General features: G+C 44.7%; 1 pseudogene; it reads right to left on the bottom strand.

Annotated features, from left to right (window-relative positions):
* Positions 1-13,963: 13,963 nt before the first annotated feature.
* On the bottom strand, positions 13,964-14,548 carry LOC132015138 (large ribosomal subunit protein uL22-like; annotated as a pseudogene).
* Between the last annotated feature and the right edge of the window lie 4,048 nt (positions 14,549-18,596).

Below are 18,596 nucleotides of genomic sequence, written 5' to 3' on the forward strand. Positions count from 1 at the left end.
TCCCAGACAAGTGCATTTATTTCCTTACTGCTTCTTCCCAAGACTTTTGAATTTCCTTGGCTAAAACTAGCACCTTTTCAGATACTGACTATTTCTACATTATCTATTTCAGGTGTTGGAAATATCCAAGAATGTGCTGACAAATGTTTTAAAATGGCTCACAAAAAAAAGGCCTCCATTGGTAGCATTTGCCAGTCTTTGTGATATTAATGCTCCCAGGTCACCGATTTCCGGCTCCCATCAGGAACAACAGGTTAGAGACAGGCCGCCCGGCTCCAGCACACTGCTGAGGTGACATGGGTCTTGCCTTCCTGTGCACTCACTGCCTGAAATCTCCACCTTGGCCTCATTCATGTGCGGAGCTGGGCTGAGCCTGCTCTGTGTCTCGGGGCACCATGCTTGGTCCCTGGCCAGCCCTGCTATGGCTCTAGACTACCATGCTGGTGGCTCTGGACCTGAGCAGCAGGAACTGTCACCATTGCTGAGAACCAGACTGAGGCCCTTTTAGGAACATTCTTCCCCTGCTCTGAGCCTAGGCCCCTGCTTCGCTGTTGCCTCCCCTTCCAGACCTCACCTCTCCTCTCTATGGGCAAGAAACAGCCTGTCCCTGCTCCATGCCCCTTGTGCGCTCAGCCCCCTTTGCATCGAGGCGGGCGACCTGGGCCACCCCGAGAGTTGCTCCAGCTTCCCCTGTGGGAAGGCAGGATGGAAGAATTCACAGAAAAGCTGCCCGCCGATGGGGCCAGCCTCGCCCACCACAGGGCTTTCCAAGGTTGCACATGCACAGGACGCTCTTGTTAAAAGGAAGATTCTGGCACAGTGGGTCCACAGTAGGACCCAGGAGTCAGACTTCCCGAAATAGGCTCCCAGCAATGTGGCGGCTGCTGATGGAGGGGACCCCCCTTTGTGTAGTAGCAGGCAGCAAAGTGACTCAGAGCAAAGCACTTCTTCCTAAAACGGTCATGTCCTCTGTAAAAGGAATAATTGGGGCCAAAGCCAGGCTTTGCTGGGCCTGACTGTACGATTTCAGTACCTTTAAAAAGGAACAAAGTGTACTGTACGAGCAATACAATTTGAATGGCAAAGTAGATATTTATTTCGAATGTACCATGGACTGAATTGTGTCCCCCCAAATCCAAAGGGTAAAGCCCTAACCCTCTGTGGGACTAGTATTAGGAAATAAGGCCTTTGCCAGGTAACTAACATTCAATGAGTTCATAAGCAGGAGGTCCTAATTCTATAGGACTGGTGTCCTTGTAACAGGAACAGGAAGAGAGGCCAGAGCTCAATCCTTCCTTGAGTTTGCTTTGGCTGAGAACTTAATATATATATATATATATATATATATTTTTTTTTTTTTTTTTTTTTTTTTTTAAAGAATGCTCAGTAGCTTAAACAGGACTAATTTTATGTGAGATCCTTACCTGACACTAGTGACTCAAAGAAACATTTATGTAGGGTCCTTTATTTTTTATTGAGATACATCTCAAATTGCATAAAAATCACCTCCTTCCAGTATACAATTCCATGGTTTTGTAATTCTGTGCCTAAATGCAGACTTGTGCGACCACCAAACTACTTAATTTCCAAACATTCTTATCAGCCCCTCCCCCATATAAACCTTATACCCATTAGCGTTCTCTTCCTCTTCCTTCCTCCCGCCACCCTCTAGCAACCTCTCTTGTTTCTGGGGTCCCCTAATCAAGATATTTTACATAAATGTAATCATACAACAACATGGCTTCTTGGACTCTGCATAATGTTTTCAAGGTCCATTCATGTTATGGCCTATTCCCTTTTTTTCCCCACGATTTTCTTTATTCATCTGAGAGAGGGGTGGGGGAGCACAAACAGGGGGAGGGGCAAAGGCTGAGGGAGAAGCAGACTCCCCACTGAGCTGCGAGTCCCATCCGGGACTTGATCCCAGGACTCCAAGATCATGACCTGAGCTGAAGGCAGACCCCAACAAACTGAGCCGCCCAGGCACCCCATACTTCATCTTTTTTATGGCCAAGTAATATTCCATGCATGAACCACATTCTGTTTCTAGTCATCGACTGATGAACCTTTCAATGATGTGCACTTTTTGTCTACTATGTATAATATCACTATGAACATTCACATGTAAGTTTTTGTGTGGATGTATATTTTGATTTCCCTTTTGTGTACATCCAAAGTAAAATTGCTGGGTCATAGGATAATTCTATGCTTCACCCCTGGAGAAACTGCCACACTGATCCAAAGTAGTTGTATCATTTTCTAGCCCACTGGCGACATATGTTCCCATCCTTGCCAACACTTGTTATTGTCTGTCTTTGATTATAGCCACCCGACTACTGGGAGGTCATATCTCAGTGTGGTTTGCGTTTGCATTACCTGGATGACTAATGACAGCAACCAACCTCTCAGGTGCTTCACGACTTTTTGTGTACCTTCTTTGGAGAAATGTGATTCAAGTCTTTTGCCCATTTTAGAAATTAGGTCCTTCATCTTTATGTTTTTGAATTGAGAGTTCTTTATGTATTCTGTGCACAAGTCTTTTATCATATATATGATTTGCAAATATTTTCTCCCATACTGAGTTATTCTTTCACACTCTTATGATTTTATTTACTTATTTGTTTGAGAGAGAAAGTGAGAGAGAGAGCATGCACATGAACTTGCCTGAAAGATGGGGAGCAGAGAGAGAGGGAGAGAGAAACTCAAGCAGTCACCCCGCTCAGCATGGAGACTGATGCAGGGCTCGATCTCATGACCCTGAGATTAGGACCTGAGTAAAAATCAGAAGTCAGATGCTTCTGAGCACTGCCACCGCCCCCTCCCCCCACCGCCGGTACCCTGGTCTGTATATTTTTGAGTTGAGGCTTCTTATGTATTTTGTGCATAAGTCCCTTATCATATAAATCATTTTCAAATGTTTTCTCACATACTGCTACTCTTTCACACTCTTAGTGGTATATTTTGAAGCACAAAATTTCTTACCTTTGATGAAGTTCAACTGATTTATTTTCTCTTAAGTTGCTTGTGATTTCATGTCATATCTAAGGAGCCATTGCTTCATCAAAGGTATATTATGTATTGTAGAGAATTAATCTTTTTTAATCATTTAATAATCATTACACTATGTTTTTTTCCAAAGCAATGATTTAATGGGTAGGATCAAGCACAGGAAAATTTGGGAACTAGTGGGGTTTATCCTCAGACTCGAGCCCTCTCACCATGCACTTTACTCTTTGATTAGGACCTCTTAAAAAATAATTCGTTATAGCTTAGCCTCTTTGCTCCTTGTCTGGGCTAATCCCATTAGACTATCCATCAGATTTTTTTTTAAGATTTTTATTTATTTATTTGACAGACCACAAGTAGGCAGAGAGGTAGGCAGAGAGAGAGAGGAGGAAGCAGGCTCCCCGCTGAGCAGAGAGCCCGATGTGGGGCTCAATCCCAGGACCCTGAGATCATGACCCGAGCAGAAGGCAGAGGCTTTAACCCACTGAGCCACCCAGGTGCCCCTATCCATCAGATTTTAATCCAAGGGACAGAACCCACAAAGTGGTGTCAGATATTAGGAACCTCGGAGGAAATGCAGGGGACGGGTTCTGATTCCCAGGAATTCTGAAACTATTGTCAGGGGCTGAATGGCTGACACTACTGGCTCCAAACCTAGAATCCTCTGGCAGTAAAGGAACCAGAATAGGACCTGAGAAAGAGGGAAAAGGACCATGCCAGAGTGAGGTATGAACAAGATATGGTAGGTTCTGGGCTGTTCCTGGCTGGGACCTCTGGGAGAGCTTTGCATATACTGGGTCTCGAAGTCACAAGTCTGTGGGCTACATCAGCCTCCATTCCCATCCCTGGCTCATTTCTTTGGATCACCCTCCAACATACCAGATAATACCCATCTCTTTTTCTTTCTTTAATCATAATTATAATAACTAACTTTGTGTACTTGACAGACAACATGTGTGGGCTAAATCAGTAACCATATTAATAGTTAACATCAAGGACAAATACCAGATGCCAAGTGCTAGGTTGAACTCTTAACAACCCTAATCATTTAATGTTTAAAGCAACCCGGAAGATAGGTTCTATTGTCCCCATTTCAGCAATGGAAAAACTAAGAGTTGGAGAGATTAATTCCATCGCCCAAGATTACGCAGAGCAAGGATCTGTGCCCAGACATTACTCGGGACCTTATAGTCTTGGCCATTATGCAAACACAATTGCTTTCATCTGTGCCCAGCACCCGTTTCTCCCCTGAACCATTCAACTCAGAGGCAGTTCCGGCACTTAGGACCTGTCAGCAAATGTGTGCCCCATTCACTGCCAAGAGGCGAATGGAGAGAGTGTGTAAGTCTGGCTATCCTGCCACTCCGCCAGGAAGCTTCCATTCCTGCCAGCAGCTGTCACAATTTTTCTCCGGCTGAGCTCACACCCAGAGCGGTTCTTTCCCATCGTGTGCTGAGAAGAGGAAGCATCTCTTCGCCTTTCTGCTGAGATGTTCAGCCTGTGAACTTATGTAAGGCAGCACCTACAGCGTCAACCCACACAGGGGTGATGCAACCGGGTTTAGGATTCCTTGCACTGTTTTCTGGAAATATGAGCCCTTCAGAACTTGCATCCTTGGATTTTTGAGAAAATAGGATTTTCTGACCTGGGCTGTTGTGTGTTCTGCCTTTATAAATGATTTGGCCTTTGAGAACTTGTCTGGTTTGGGGGTCAGCTCAAGATTCAGAACGTATGACTGTGTCTTTCACGCTGTTGAGTTTCATTCAATTCTGGTGTTATTCTGGGATTAGCAGCACTACACATCACGTTTCATACTGCCCTGTGTGCTCAAACTCTGTTCTCTAACATAGTTCAAGAACTGGGGGACGGAGACAGGGACAATCCAACCAATGAAATATAATGACATTTCCAGTTTGTGATTTATGGTTTTGACTATTGGTGGCTTCTTGTGCCAACCAAAGGCCCCATTCCCAAAGTGATAATCTCATCTTTTTTTGTGAGTGTGTAGGCCGTATTTCCCAAGGAGAAGAAAGAGGAAGGAACAGGTTCTGCGTTCTTATATTCCCCCAATTTTAGTATTAAGGAAGGTTCTCAGCTGACACCCATTCTGTGTGTATCTTTGGCATCAGGCCAGTCCGGGCATGCGGGGACTTCCTTCATGTCAGGAAGAGCTGAGGCGCCTCCCAGAAGGAACTCATTATAAATGGTAGAGGAGTGCCTCAAGGAACCAAGGGTTTTTTCATCAGGAGGACTGGGGGCTTTTAGCCTCATGCAGTGTCACTCTTCATTTTGTGACTGGGTCTTGACCTCCGTGGATTCTTTTGGTTTTGGCAGGTCTAAGAGGCAGTGGCCCCTGAGCCACAGGGCTTTGTGGACAGTAAAGGTAGGAACTGGCCTGGGGGGAAACTGATGGGAGATACGGTAGTTAGAATTAAGTGAGGGTAACAGCAGCGACAAGGGACAGAGAGACGCAGGTAGGGCTCGGGGGTGCCACTGGGTGTGTGGCATCTCCCTTGGGAAACTCCCAGAGCTATCAACAGCCTGGAGTTTCTGAAGGGTAAAAGAACCGAGGCAGGAACATTCTCATTTGTTCCTGTCTTTGGGCATTATTTATTTTGTTATTTTCCTGCTTTATTGAGGTAGGATTGACAAACTATATTGTATATTTAAAGTGCACAATATAATGATTCAGTGTATATTTACGTGGCTAAATGATCCCCACAATAATGTTAATTAACATCTCACGTAGTTAGAACTGTTTTGTTTTGTGTTGAGAACTTTTGCAATCTCCTCTCAGGGATTTTCCTTTCTTTTTTCAGTGACAGCCAGAGCGCAGGCCGGGGCAGGGAGGGGTGGAGGGAGCGAGAGAATCTCAGGCAGACTCCATGCCCAGCGCGGAGCCCGTCGTGAGACCAGACCTTAGGACTCTGAGATTGTGAACTGAGTGCAAATCAAGAGTCAGGCGCTCAACCGACTGAGGCCCCCAGGTATTTCCCAGAGATTCTCAAATACAGAGTCCAGTTTTGCTAATTGTAGGCGCTATGAGGTACGTGACATCGCCAGGACTTAGTCACCTTATAACTGGAATTTTGCACCCTTCGACCACCTTCACCATTTTGCCCTCCATTCCCCACCCCACCCAGCATCTGGCAACCACCAGTGTGTTCAGTATCTATGACTTTGTGGGGTTTTTTAATTTATTTTTTATTTTTTTAGATTCCACATAGAAGTGAGAACACACAGCATTCATCTTTGTGGGACTTATTTCACTCAGCATAACACCCTCAAGGTCCATCCATCCTGTCTCACACAGCAGGATTGCCTTCCTTTTTATGGCTGAGTAATATTCCACTGCAAGCCTCTATTTCTATGTATATATTGCATTTTCTTTACCCATTAAGCCATTAATTGACCCTTAGGTATTTCTATGCCTTGGCTCTCGTAAATACTGTTGCCATGAACATGGGACAGTTATTTCTCCACGAAGCTAATTTAATTTCCTTTAGATATATGCAGAAGTGGAATTGCTGGAAAATATGGTGGTTCTATTTTTAAGTTTTTGAAGACCCTCCATACTGTTTTCCAGAGTGGCTGCACCAGTCTCTGTCCCCACCAACAGTGCATGAGGGCTCCTTTTTCTCCATATCCTCGCTTTCAAGTGTTATCTCTTATCTTTCTGATACTAGCCATTCTGACAGGTGTGAAGTGGTATCTCTTTGTGGTTTTGATTTGTAGTTCCCTGATGATGAGTGATGCTGAGCAACTTTCTTGTACACGTGAGCTATTTAAATATCGTCTTTGAAAAAAAAAATGTCTAGTCAAGTTCTTTGTCCGTTTAGAAATTGGGTTATTTGGTTTCTGTTTGTGTGTGCATTTGTTTGCAATTGGGTCATTTGAGTTTCTTGTGTGCTTTGGATATTAACCACTTATCAATCAGATATGTGGTTTGCAAATATCTTCTCCCGCTCTGCCAGTCCCCTTTTCATTTTGTTGCTGTTTTTTTTGTTTTTTGTTTTTTTTTTGCTATTCAGAAGATTTTTGATTCAATGTCGTCCCACATCATTTATTTCGCTTTGTTGCTGTGCTTTTGGTGTCCTTGTCAAGCCCGATGTCAAGGAGCTTGTCCCTATGTTTTAGTCTAGGAGTTCTATGGTTCAAGTCTCACATTCAAGTTTTTAATTCTTTTCAAGTTACTTTTTGTGAATGGTGTAAGCTAGGGATCCAGTTCCATTCTTCTATATGTAAATATCCGGTTTTCCCAGCACCACTTTTTAGAGATCCTGTCTTTTCTCCATTGAGTATTGTTGGCTCCTGTGACAAGTATCAGTTGACTGTACATGCATGGGTTGGTTTCTGAGCTCCTGATTCTGGTCTGTTGCTCTACATGTCTGTGATTGTGCCAGTGCCACACTGTTTTGATTGCCATTGCTTTGTGGTATACTTTGAGGTCAGGAATCACAATATCTGTAGTTTTGTTCTTCTTTCTCAGGCTGGCTTTGGCATCTGGGGTCATCTGTGGTTCCATACAAATTTTAGGATTATTTTTTATTTCTGTAAAATTTCAGGATTATTTTTTATTTCTGTAAAAAATGCTTTTGGAATACTGATAGGTATCTGTAGATTACTTTGGGTAGCATAGACATGTTAATGATACTACTTCTTCCAAACCATGCACACAGGATATCTTTCCATTTATTTATGTTTTCTTTTTTCATTTTCTTTCAATATTGCTTTCTTATTGCTTTCAGTGTAGAGTTCTTTCACCTACTTGCTTAAATTTGTTCCTAAGTAATTTAATTTTTTGATGTTGTTATATATGGGATTGTCATGTTTCTCATTCAGATGTTTTGTTTTTTGTGTATAGAAACACAACTTATTTTTGTAGGTTGACTTTGTATCCTGCCACTTGATTGAATTTGTTCATTAGTTCTAAATTTAACAGTTTTTTTGGTGGAGTCTTTAGAATTTTCTGCATATAACATCATGCCATCTGCAAACAAAGACAATTTTATTTCATCCTTTCCAATTCGGATAGCCTTTCTTTTTTTACTATAATAAAATTTAAAATTTTTATTTTTATATTTAAGCAATCTGTACACCCAACAGTGGGCTCAGACTCACAACCCTGAGATCAAAAGTCACACACTTTACCAAGTGGACCAGCCAGGTGCCACATCTTTTTCTTTCTTTCTTTTTTCCCTCTGTTTTCTTTTTGAGTAATTTCTCTGCCTAGAAATTCCAGTACTATGTTGAAAAGGAGTGGTGAGTGTGAGCACCCTTCTCTTGTTCCTGATCATAGAGGAAATGCTTTCATCTTTCACTCTTGAGGGTGACGTTAGATGTGGGCTTGCCCTACATGGCCTTTAGTATGTTGATGTGTGTTTCTTCTAATCACTCTGTTGAGAGTTTTAATTAGGAATGGATGCTGGATTTTGTCAGATGTGTTTTCTGCATCTCTCGAGAGGATCATGTGATTTTTACCCTTCATCCCATCACTGTGAGGTGTCACACTGACTGATTTGCAGATGTTGAACCATCTTTGTGTCCCAGAAGTAAATCTCACCTGATCATGGTATATGATCCTTTTTGTGGGTTATTGAATTTGCTGTTTTTCAGTTGAGAATTTTTGCAGCTGTATTCATCAGGATGTTGGCCTGCAGTTTTATTCTCCTGCAACATTCTTGCCTGGCTTTGGTATCAAGGAGGTGTTGGCTTCCTAACATGAGTTTGGAAGTATTTGCTCTGCTTTGAAATTCTGGAGGAGTTCGAGAAAAAAAGAAGTTAACTCTTCTTTTAATGTTTGGTAGAATTCACCAGTGAAGCTCTCTGGTCTAGTCTTCTCTTACTGATGCTATCTCCTTACTCTTATTGGTCTCTTTAGATTTTCTATTTGTTTATACTCAGTCTTGGGTGGTTGGATGTTTCTAGGAATGGGCCCATTTCTCACAGGTTTTCTGATTCGCTGGTGTGGAGTTGTTCAAGGCAGACTCTTCTCATCCTGTGTATTTCTGTGGTGTCAGTTGTAATGTCTCTGCTTTCATTTATAGCTTTATTTATTTGAGTCCTTTCTATTTCTTTTCCTTTTTTCTTTTCTTTTCCTAATTGTTTTTTTTTATTTTTAAAGATTTTATTTATTTATTTGAAAGAGAAAGATCACAGGTTGGCAGAGAGGCAGGCAGTGAGAGAGAGAGAGAAAAGTCGGCTCCCTGCTGAGCAAAGAGCCCAACACGGGGCTCAATTCCAGGACCCTGAGATCATGACCCGAGCTGAAGGCAGCTACTTAACCCACTGAGCCACCACGTCTTTTTTTTTTTTCTTTTCTTTCTTTTTTTTTTTTTTTTGGAGGGAGGTGAGTCGAGCTAAAGTTTTGTCAACTTTATTTATCTTTTCAAAAGATCAACTCTTGGTTTTATTAAACTTTTCTATTGTTTTTCTTTTACCTTTTTTGTTTACTTCAGCTCTAATCTGTATTATTTCCCTTTCTCTTGCCAACTTTGGGCATAGTTTGCTCTTTTTTTTTTTTTTTCTAGTTCCTTGTGGTATAAAGTGTCGTTGTTTGTTTGAGGTCTCTCATTTTCCTGATGTGTGCCTTTATCACGATAAACTTCCCCATTGGCACATCTTTTGCCGTAGTCTAGAATTTTTGGTATATTGTGTTTCCACCATCATTTTTCTCAAGATCCTTTTTCAATTTTCATTTTTGCTTTAGCCTTTGGTCCATCAGTACTTAAGGAGTGTGTTGTTTAATTTCCCCGTATTCGTGAATTTTCTAGCTTTCCTTCTGTTGTAAATTTATACTTCCCTTTCCCTTGAGGTCAGAGAAGATATTTGATATAATTTCTGTCTTCTTGAATCTGCAGAGCCAGTTTGGGGGCCTAACATGTGGTGTGTCTTGGAGAACATTACGTATGTACTTGAGAAGAATGTGTTTCTCTGCTATTGAAGAGGAGGGTGTGTTCTGCTGTGTGTGCCTGTTATGTCCATTTGGTCTATAGTGTTATTGTTTAAATCTTTTACTTACTGATTCTCTGTGCAGATGAGCTACTCATGCTGAGAGTGGGGTTTTAGAGTCCCCAGCTGCATTGTATTGCTGTTTATTTATCTTTATTTATTTATTTGAGAAAGAGAGAGAATGAGAGAGAGAGAGCAAGAGAGAGGATAGGTCAGAGGGAGAAGCAGACTCCCTGGGGAGCTGAGAGCCCGATGCTGGTCTTGATTCCAGGACTCCAGGATCATGACCTGAGCTGAAGGCAGTTGCTGAACCAACCGAGCCGCCCAGGCGCTCTGTTTATTTCTCTTTAGTTCTGTTACTATTTGTTATAAATGTGCAGGTGCTCTGATGTTGGGTGCTAGTTGAGCATTATTTATTTATTTATTTTTATTTGCGTCTAGTTGACACTCAACATCACACGCGTTTCAGGTGTGCGACGGAGGGATTCGCCAGGAGGGTGTGGGGAACTGTGTTCTCCACCAGCTGAACTAACATCTGTCGCTACCGATCACTGTTTCAGTGTCACCGACTTATTCCTCAAGCTGTGCTTTTTGTTCCCATGGCTTATTCATTCCGTACCTGGGCTCTTGCGTCTTCCACTCCCCTTCACCCATTTTGCCCATCTCCTCCCCCGGCAATCACATTTGTTCTCTGTATTTTAGAGTTCTGCTTTTTGTTTGTTTATTTGTCTTCTTTTTTCTTTTTTTTAAAGCTTGCACATATGAGTGAAATCAGATGGTATTGGTCTTTCTCCGTCTGACTTCTTCCACTTAGGATCATACCCTCTAGGTCCATCTGTGTTGTTGTAAATGGCGGGATCGTGTCTTTTTGTTCTAGCTGTGTAGTATTTTGTTATATATGTGCATATCTCTCACATATGCCTAGTTGTGTATTATTCTTGTTTTCAGACTATTATAGCCTAGGAAACTCCAGGTATATAACAAACATATTCTCCAGGAGTGTTTTCCGAGAATCTGCAGATTCATAATGACAGAGATGTTGGTACAGGCTTCTGGCTTTCTCCAGAATGATATTTCAGAAGGGAGGCCTCTGCCGCCATGCATGTCTTCATGACAAGGGTTCACTATTTAACTGGAAAATTTTCACACACAAACAACAGAAATGTATGCGACTTTCCTTCCCCTGCCCAACCCCCAGCCAAAAGCTCCTGCCTATTGCCTGCTGAGTCAGAAAGACCATGGCTGAATTGAGATGCCCAGAGGAACGAAGCGATCTCAATCAGCCAAGGACTCCCTGGTGCATCTCTCTTCCGTGCTCAGCAGAAGAACATCACTTCCCTCCTTGGCAGGGACTCATGCATTTTCTTAAAATGAAAAAGCAGGATGGACTATCAGAGCCTCGAATGCTGCAGGCCTGTGGTGTTCCACGTTGCAATCCCCCCCCACACCTTTTTTCTTTTCTTTCACCAATTGAATGAAAAACCGAGCAAGGAGAGAGTTCTCAGACACAACAGGTGTCAGCACAGACAACCATGCCAGAAATGTGCAGAATTATCTGCCTTTCACACTCCCAGGTTAAAAATTTTCCCGAGTTAACAGATGTCTCACATGCAGGTCACCTCTGGAATGTCTACGCCCCTGCACATATTACTTTTGTTTTCCCAGCAAGTCATTTGACCATCACATGCCTTCTTGGCAGTGAGTCCGCTCCTTCCTCTTGAGGCTCCCGTTTCTGGTGGTTTATCCAAGAATCCCAGAGAGTCGGTGGAGTAAACCAGTCAGATCTCCCTCAGTGGGAACTGGAGCCCATCGATGTCCTAACAGGTTGCTGCCAACTTAAGTGGAAGCTTGCACTTTCTAGTAACCTTCTAGGCATCCGCTCAGCACTTAACAGACCCCGGGACCCTGGAGGACTGGATGGCTTCCTGGACTCTAGAGCAGGAGGGCCCCCTCTCCAGCTCGGCTTCAACCAGGGTGAGGCAATGGATTGAAGTCACATAAAGAATAGTCACACTCTGGGCGCCTGGGTGGCTCAGTGGGTTAAGCCGCTGCCTTCGGCTCAGGTCATGATCTCAGGGTCCTGGGATCGAGTCCCGCATCGGGCTCTCTGCTCAGCGGGGAGCCTGCTTCCTCCTCTCTCTCTGCCTGCCTCTCTGTCTACTGTGATCTCTCTCTGTCAAATAAATAAATAAAATCTTTAAAAAAAAAAAAAAAAAAAAAAAAAAAAAAAAAAAGAATAGTCACACTCATAAGGTCACCCCTCTGGGGCCAAAGGGACCAGCTCATGCAAGTGATCCCGGCAAGAATGAGGGGATGTGATTCTGGATGGCTGGGGGCTTCTACCTGGCCTTGTTGCAGTCACCCCCTCTCTGAAGAGGAGGAGACAGCAAACCCACACGCGGGGCAGGCGGCCCTGACACATGAGGTCACATGGAGGGGCATGACCTATTGCCCTGACACTAGTCCAAGGTGGATGCCGAACTCAGCCATTCTCCTCTAGGGAAGGAACAGGCAGAGTGAGGTCCTCTGGGGCTGAAGAGTTGCTAGAAGTGGTGGTGAGACCCCAGAGACTAAAAGGGAGAGGCAGTGGAGTGCCTGCTCCGTTAACATCTGTCTCCTGACAGGGATTAGCAGCGACAGGACAGCCCCTGCCTCATGTCCTCCTACTTCCTTCACTTCCACCAGAGGCCGTCCTCAGGCTCCCAGGGCCCGGCAGCTCCCAGGGTCCAGGGGAAATGACAGTGCCAGCCAGGCCTTTGGCTCAAAAGCTGGGTGGAGGGCAAGGATCCAGCTAGAGGTACTAAAATGAATGCTTTCCCCTTTCCCCCCCCATCCTCTGTCTTTCAACTTGCTGTGATGTTTTTATGCTGTTTATGGTCATCCTAAGTGAAGTAAAAACCCCCGTGCTAAGCCATCAGCATGAGTATCAGCACTCCATCTATACCGCGTCACGTCAGTTTTAAGCGGAAGTGGGACGAGACTCGAGCGAGAGCTCACCTGTGACAGCGTGTCTCCCGCGGCTGTGCGCGCAGAGCGTGGGAACCGCCCCGAAGGACCTCGGCTGGTTTCCCCAGTTCACTTCTCAGGCGCGCACGTCCTGCCCCGACGGGTGAGGAAGGGCTGAACGCGATCGGTGGGCTGTCCCGTCTTTCCCTTTCCTGTGTGATACCATCTTTGCTGGAAGGGCTTGGTGAGGACGACTTACCCGCAGGTAGAAAGCAGCAGATGAGGAAATCTCAGGGCTTCTCCTCCTGGCAGTGGAGTGTCGAGTCTTGCGGCTCGCCTGGTTACCGGCAGGGGATCTGAGTGTGTGTGTACATGTGTGTGGAAGAGAGTATACGTGTGTTTACGGCTGTGGGTTTGCATGTGTGTACGGATCTGTGCGTGTGTATAGGCATGTGTATGCTTGTTTCTGAACATGTATGTGTGTACACACATGTTTGCCTGTGTGTGTGTGTGTGTCCGTGCCTATGCGTGAGTGTGTGTATTGCACAAAAGTGTATATAGTTGAGTTGAGAAAAGAATAAGGGATGGATTTCCCTTTTCCAAAACATAATCTCTCTAGAGAGGTGTTATTTTCTTCTTTAAAAAAATTTTATTTATTTATTTGAGAGAGAAAGCAAGAGAGAGCACAAGTAGGGGGCACAGCAGGCAGAGGAGAAGCAGACTCCCCGCTGAACAGGAAACCTGACATGGGGCTTGATCCCAGGACCCTGAGATCATGACCTGAGTGGAAGGCAGATGCTTAAGCAGCTGAGCCACCCAGATGTCCTTTTCTAGAGAAAAGGGAATTCAAGAGAATACAGGGAATGCTCCACAGGCAATATCTTGAGCTCTAGAACTAGGAGGAATGGAGGTGCATTTCCCAGGTAGAGAGATGGTCTCTCTGTGCTCTGGGCTGCAAGGGGCTGGAACAAAGCAAAGTGTCTGTGGGTGCCCTGGCCATGGAGACCATAAGATTTCCCATCTCTCTCTTTTTTTTTAATTGCATTTATTCTGTGCAAATTTACTCCCGGGCCATAAGCTTTTGTTTCTTCAGTTTCTTCTGGGATATCTATTTCTTCTATGCAGCCTCCTCTTCTGGTTTAGGAACAATCTGCTCTTTTTCAGTAAGGATCATCTCAATGTGACAGGGGAGCTCATGTATGGGTTAATGCAACCATGAGCCCTGTAAGTCCTACGCCACATCTTGGGGTCTTTGTTCACCTGAATGTGCTCAATGACCAGAGAATCGACATCTAAACCCTTAAGTTCAGCATTACTCTCTGCGTTTTTAAACATTCAGCACTCTTCTTGGGCCACCAACCTTGTGTCCAGCCCCACTGTTTGGCCTGGGCACACCTACCAACTCCACCATTGTAGCGACGGAATGGCACGCACTGCTTCTGCAAAGTGACGTCTTTCAGATACTTGGTAGCTTTTCGGATATGCATACCCTTGATGGCCTGGGCAGTTTCACGTGTATTCTTAAAGTGAACACGGAGATTTGAACCTTTTGACTTGCATGATTTCATAGGGTTTTCCCGGTCAAGTGAATAGCGAACCATTTTCAGAGGTCACCCCAGGCCGCTGAGACATGCATGGAAAACTGGCACGCTCAGATATTTGTTGTCTCAGACAACATGGTTAGGAGTACTGGCATATTCTGCCATGGTTACTCTGCATGGAAGAGAGATCACAAAAATGGGAAAAGTCTAAACTTTCACGTGATACAAGGTCAGTTCCGGACACTTGAGGAGGTGGTCCATGATTGTTTCTCGGTCTGGTGAGTTGCAAGTCTGGAGTAGTCAGCCCCCAATTTTGGACTTCAATCTTTATTCCTTCTTCATTGTTTTGGTTACTTGGCAGCTCTAGTTGATAAGAATAAACAGAGGAGGGGCACCTGGGTGGCTCAGTGGGTTGGGCCTCTGCCTTGAGATCGGGTCGTGATCTCAGGGTCCTGGAATCAAGCCCCACATTGGCTCTCTGCTCAGCGGGGATCCTGCTTCCCCTTCCCCCTCTGCCTGCCTCTCTGCCTATTTGTGATCTCTGTCTGTCAAATAAATAAATAAAATCTTGGGGAAAAAAAAAAGAATAGACAGAGGAATGATGTTCTCAGGGCCAAGGAAAACCGTCAGAGGCCGCTGGAACCAACCTCGTTTAGCCTGACAGACGTGTCTAATGCCTAAGAGGAAGTAGGCACAAGACACCTCCCTCTTCCTTCAGTGGGGCCAGAAAATGACCCACAGTTCCGTGATGTTCAGACCAATGCTTCAAGCACTCATAATTTCTCACCTGAACCACAGCACCAGCCTCCAGTGCCACCTTCTACTCCTGTAGGGCTCAGGCTGTCTTAGAATGACCTGAAGGGACATGAGCCCTGCCTCAAGCCACCAACTGACATCACTCTCCTGGATGATTCTTCAGTGGCTCCCAGTGCCTGGAAAAAGTCAAATCTAAGTATTGTGTTTACTCCTCAGGGACCCTCATTAATCTGGACTCCACTTTGCCCTCAAGATCTTCAGCAGGACTGGTTCTGCCTGGACCTGTCACCTGGGGTTGGGATTATTTAGGTCGCAAGAGCTAGAAACCTGGCAGGGAACCAATCCAACATCTCTATCTATCTATCTATCTACCTACCTATCTAGATAGATTTATTTATTTTAGAGAGAGGGGGGGAGTAGGAGAGAATGAGAGCTGGGGGGAGTGGGAGAGGCAGAAGAGGGAGATAGAGAACCTCAAGAAGACTGAGCTGAATACAAAACTCTACACAGAGCTCGATCTCACCATCCTGAGATCATGATCTGGGCCGAAACCAGTGAAAACATGCTCAGAAGGATGATGCAAAATAAACCACAGGAAAATGCCACTGCACACCTAGTAGAATAGCAAAAATTAGAGAAACTGACCATCTTAAGCATTGGAGAGCAGGGGGCGAAGCTAAACTCTCGTCCACATCCTGGAGGAATGTAAAGATGATACAGCTGCTTGGAAGACAGTTTGGAAATAACTTACACATTAACTTGTACTTACCATAGGATCCAGCCATTGTACTCTTAGGAATTTACACAAGAGAGAGGAAAGTATGTGTCCACACAAAGACTCACAGACCAATGTTCCCAACCGCCTTCTCTGCAACAGTCCTAAGCCGGAAATAACCCCGTGTATGACGGACCAATGGAAAAACACGTGACAGTGTCATCACACAATGAAATACTATTTATCAGTAAGAAAGAATTTACTATGCACATTTTGGGTTCTGCACCCACTTTCCAACATGTATATGGGGAACCCATCGAGCAACTCAGTTCTGGCACTACCCATGGGGAGACAGCATGAGACCCCCATAGTTCGCAATTGTAGTCTTATAGGACTGCACCTCTTGGCCCCAACACACACACACACACACACACACACACACACACACACACACTCTCTCTCACTCACTTCAGAAGCCAGATATAAGTCCCGTGGTTTGGACCCACTGCCTATGCGTCTGGATTGGAGTTCCAGCTCCTTGGGTTTGACTAACCGCCCAAAGTGGCTCACAGAACTCAGAGAAAAGTTTTACTTGTTAGGTTATCAGTTTATTTAAAAGGCTGTAACTCAGGACAAGCCAGAAACAGAAGTACAGGGCAAATTATGAGTAAAAGGGTGAGTGCTTCTACCCGCTCTCTGAGCTCCCTCCTGCTGGAACATTCATGTCTTCACAACCCAGAAGCTCTCTGAACCCTGTCCTTTTTGCTTTTTTTTTTTTTTTTTTTAATTTATTTTTTAACTTTAGTAGGCTCCACACGCAGCAAGGGCCTTGAACTCCCAATTGGAGATCAAGAATCACATCCTCTACTGACTGAGCCTGCCAGGTGGCCCTGTCCTTTTAGGTTTTGATGGAAATGTCATTACACAGGCCCGATTGATTAAATCACACACCATTGGAGAATGAGCTCAATCTCCACATCCTCTTCCCTCCCCTGAGGTCTGGGCGGGGGGGGGGGGGTCCATGGACTCAATATTCCAACCCTCCTCCAGTGCCAGGTTTGGTTCCCCTGGCAACAAGCCCCCTGCTCCAGAGCTTTCCAAAAATTACCTCATTAACATTAAAGCGACTGAAGTTGAAAGGGGTTCTTCATGAATGACAAGACGCCTGCTTCGCCCTTACAGCCCTGAAGTGATTTTGGGAACTAAGCACGAGAGACCGAATATTATAACAGAAGATGTTCCCATTACTCTTATCACTTGGGGGAATTCCAAGCGTTTGGGAGCTGTGAGCCAGGAACCGGGGGCAAGGAACAAATATGTATTTCTTACAAATCACAGGATTGCAATGCAACAATGTGGCAAAATCTCCAAGTAATTATACTTTGAGGACAAGTGAAGGTAGCCAGACAAAAAGAGTATGAGACAACAGCATGATTCCATTTATATTGAACTCTATACAACGGAAATTAATCTATCCTGGTAGAAAGCAGATCAGCGGTTGCCTGGACAGGGGAAGGCTGGTAAAATGCCCTGAACGGAACAATTAAAAAGGGCATGAGAAATCCAAGGGTGACGGCTTTGATCACTTATGTTGACTGCAGGGATATCAAAACTTACCAAAGTGTACATTTAAATGTCAATTATACTTAGTAGAGCTCTTTAAGAAAAATTCTATGGAATAAACTGAAGATACGTGCAGATACAGAATAAAAATCTATCCCCGGCAGCCAACGTTTAATCTTGGGGAGAGCAGAGGGCTGGAGACCACACATCCTGCTGGAGGGGTTCCTGTCCTCAAATCCTCAGTCAACGTGTGGTGCCCCCACGTGAGAGAGGGACAGGAAGCCTGGCTTTCAGCACAGCACGTTTCCACCTTCTGCCTGTTATACTCTTGGACTGGCTTGAATAATAGTTCCCTAGAAAGGACGGCTTACCTTATCCAGAAAGGAGACGGGGATTATCAGTGTCAGACAACCCTCCATGCTCCTCATACCTCCTGCAAGCCCCGAGCTCCCTCCCCTTACTAAATCGCACCGAACCTAACAGGTACTTTTTAATTTTTTAATTTTTAATTTTTTAAATTTTTTTCAGTGTTCCAAGATTCATTGTTTATGCACCACACCCAGTGCTCCATGCAATCTGTGCCCTCCTCAATACCCACCACCAGGCTCACCCAACCCTCCACTCCCCTCCCCTCCAAAACCCTCAGTTTGTTTCTCCGAGTCCACAGTCTCTCAGGGTTTGTCTCCCCCTCCGATTTCCCCCAACTCACTTTTCCTTTCCTTCTCCTAACGACAGGTCCTTTTTGATGTTTCCTTATACTTCACCTCGTATGTTATCACGCTGCTGTTTTCACGCTACTGACTGTGCAAGGAGCAGACAGACCTGCGGCCCAACCCTGATGTGCCTTAGTGACCAGGACCCCGGGGTCCTGACGTGTTGATGAGAACAAGGACATGAGCGCAGCAAGCAACATGCAATGGTGGGGGGCGGGGAGGGGCCCCGGGGTGGGATTGGAGTGCCTGCTGGTTTTGGAGTCCTGATATGTTCACTGTTTTCATATGCATTTAAGGGAAAATGAGAACCAAGTTCATGTACATAGTGCACGCAGAAACAAAACAAAACAAAACAAAACAAAACCAGTTCAGTGTTTCTGGGTTAGTGGAACCCCTCCTCAGGCT

Source organism: Mustela nigripes, chromosome 4 (genome assembly GCF_022355385.1).
Source record: "Mustela nigripes isolate SB6536 chromosome 4, MUSNIG.SB6536, whole genome shotgun sequence".
Classification (NCBI taxonomy): Eukaryota; Metazoa; Chordata; class Mammalia; order Carnivora; family Mustelidae; genus Mustela; species Mustela nigripes.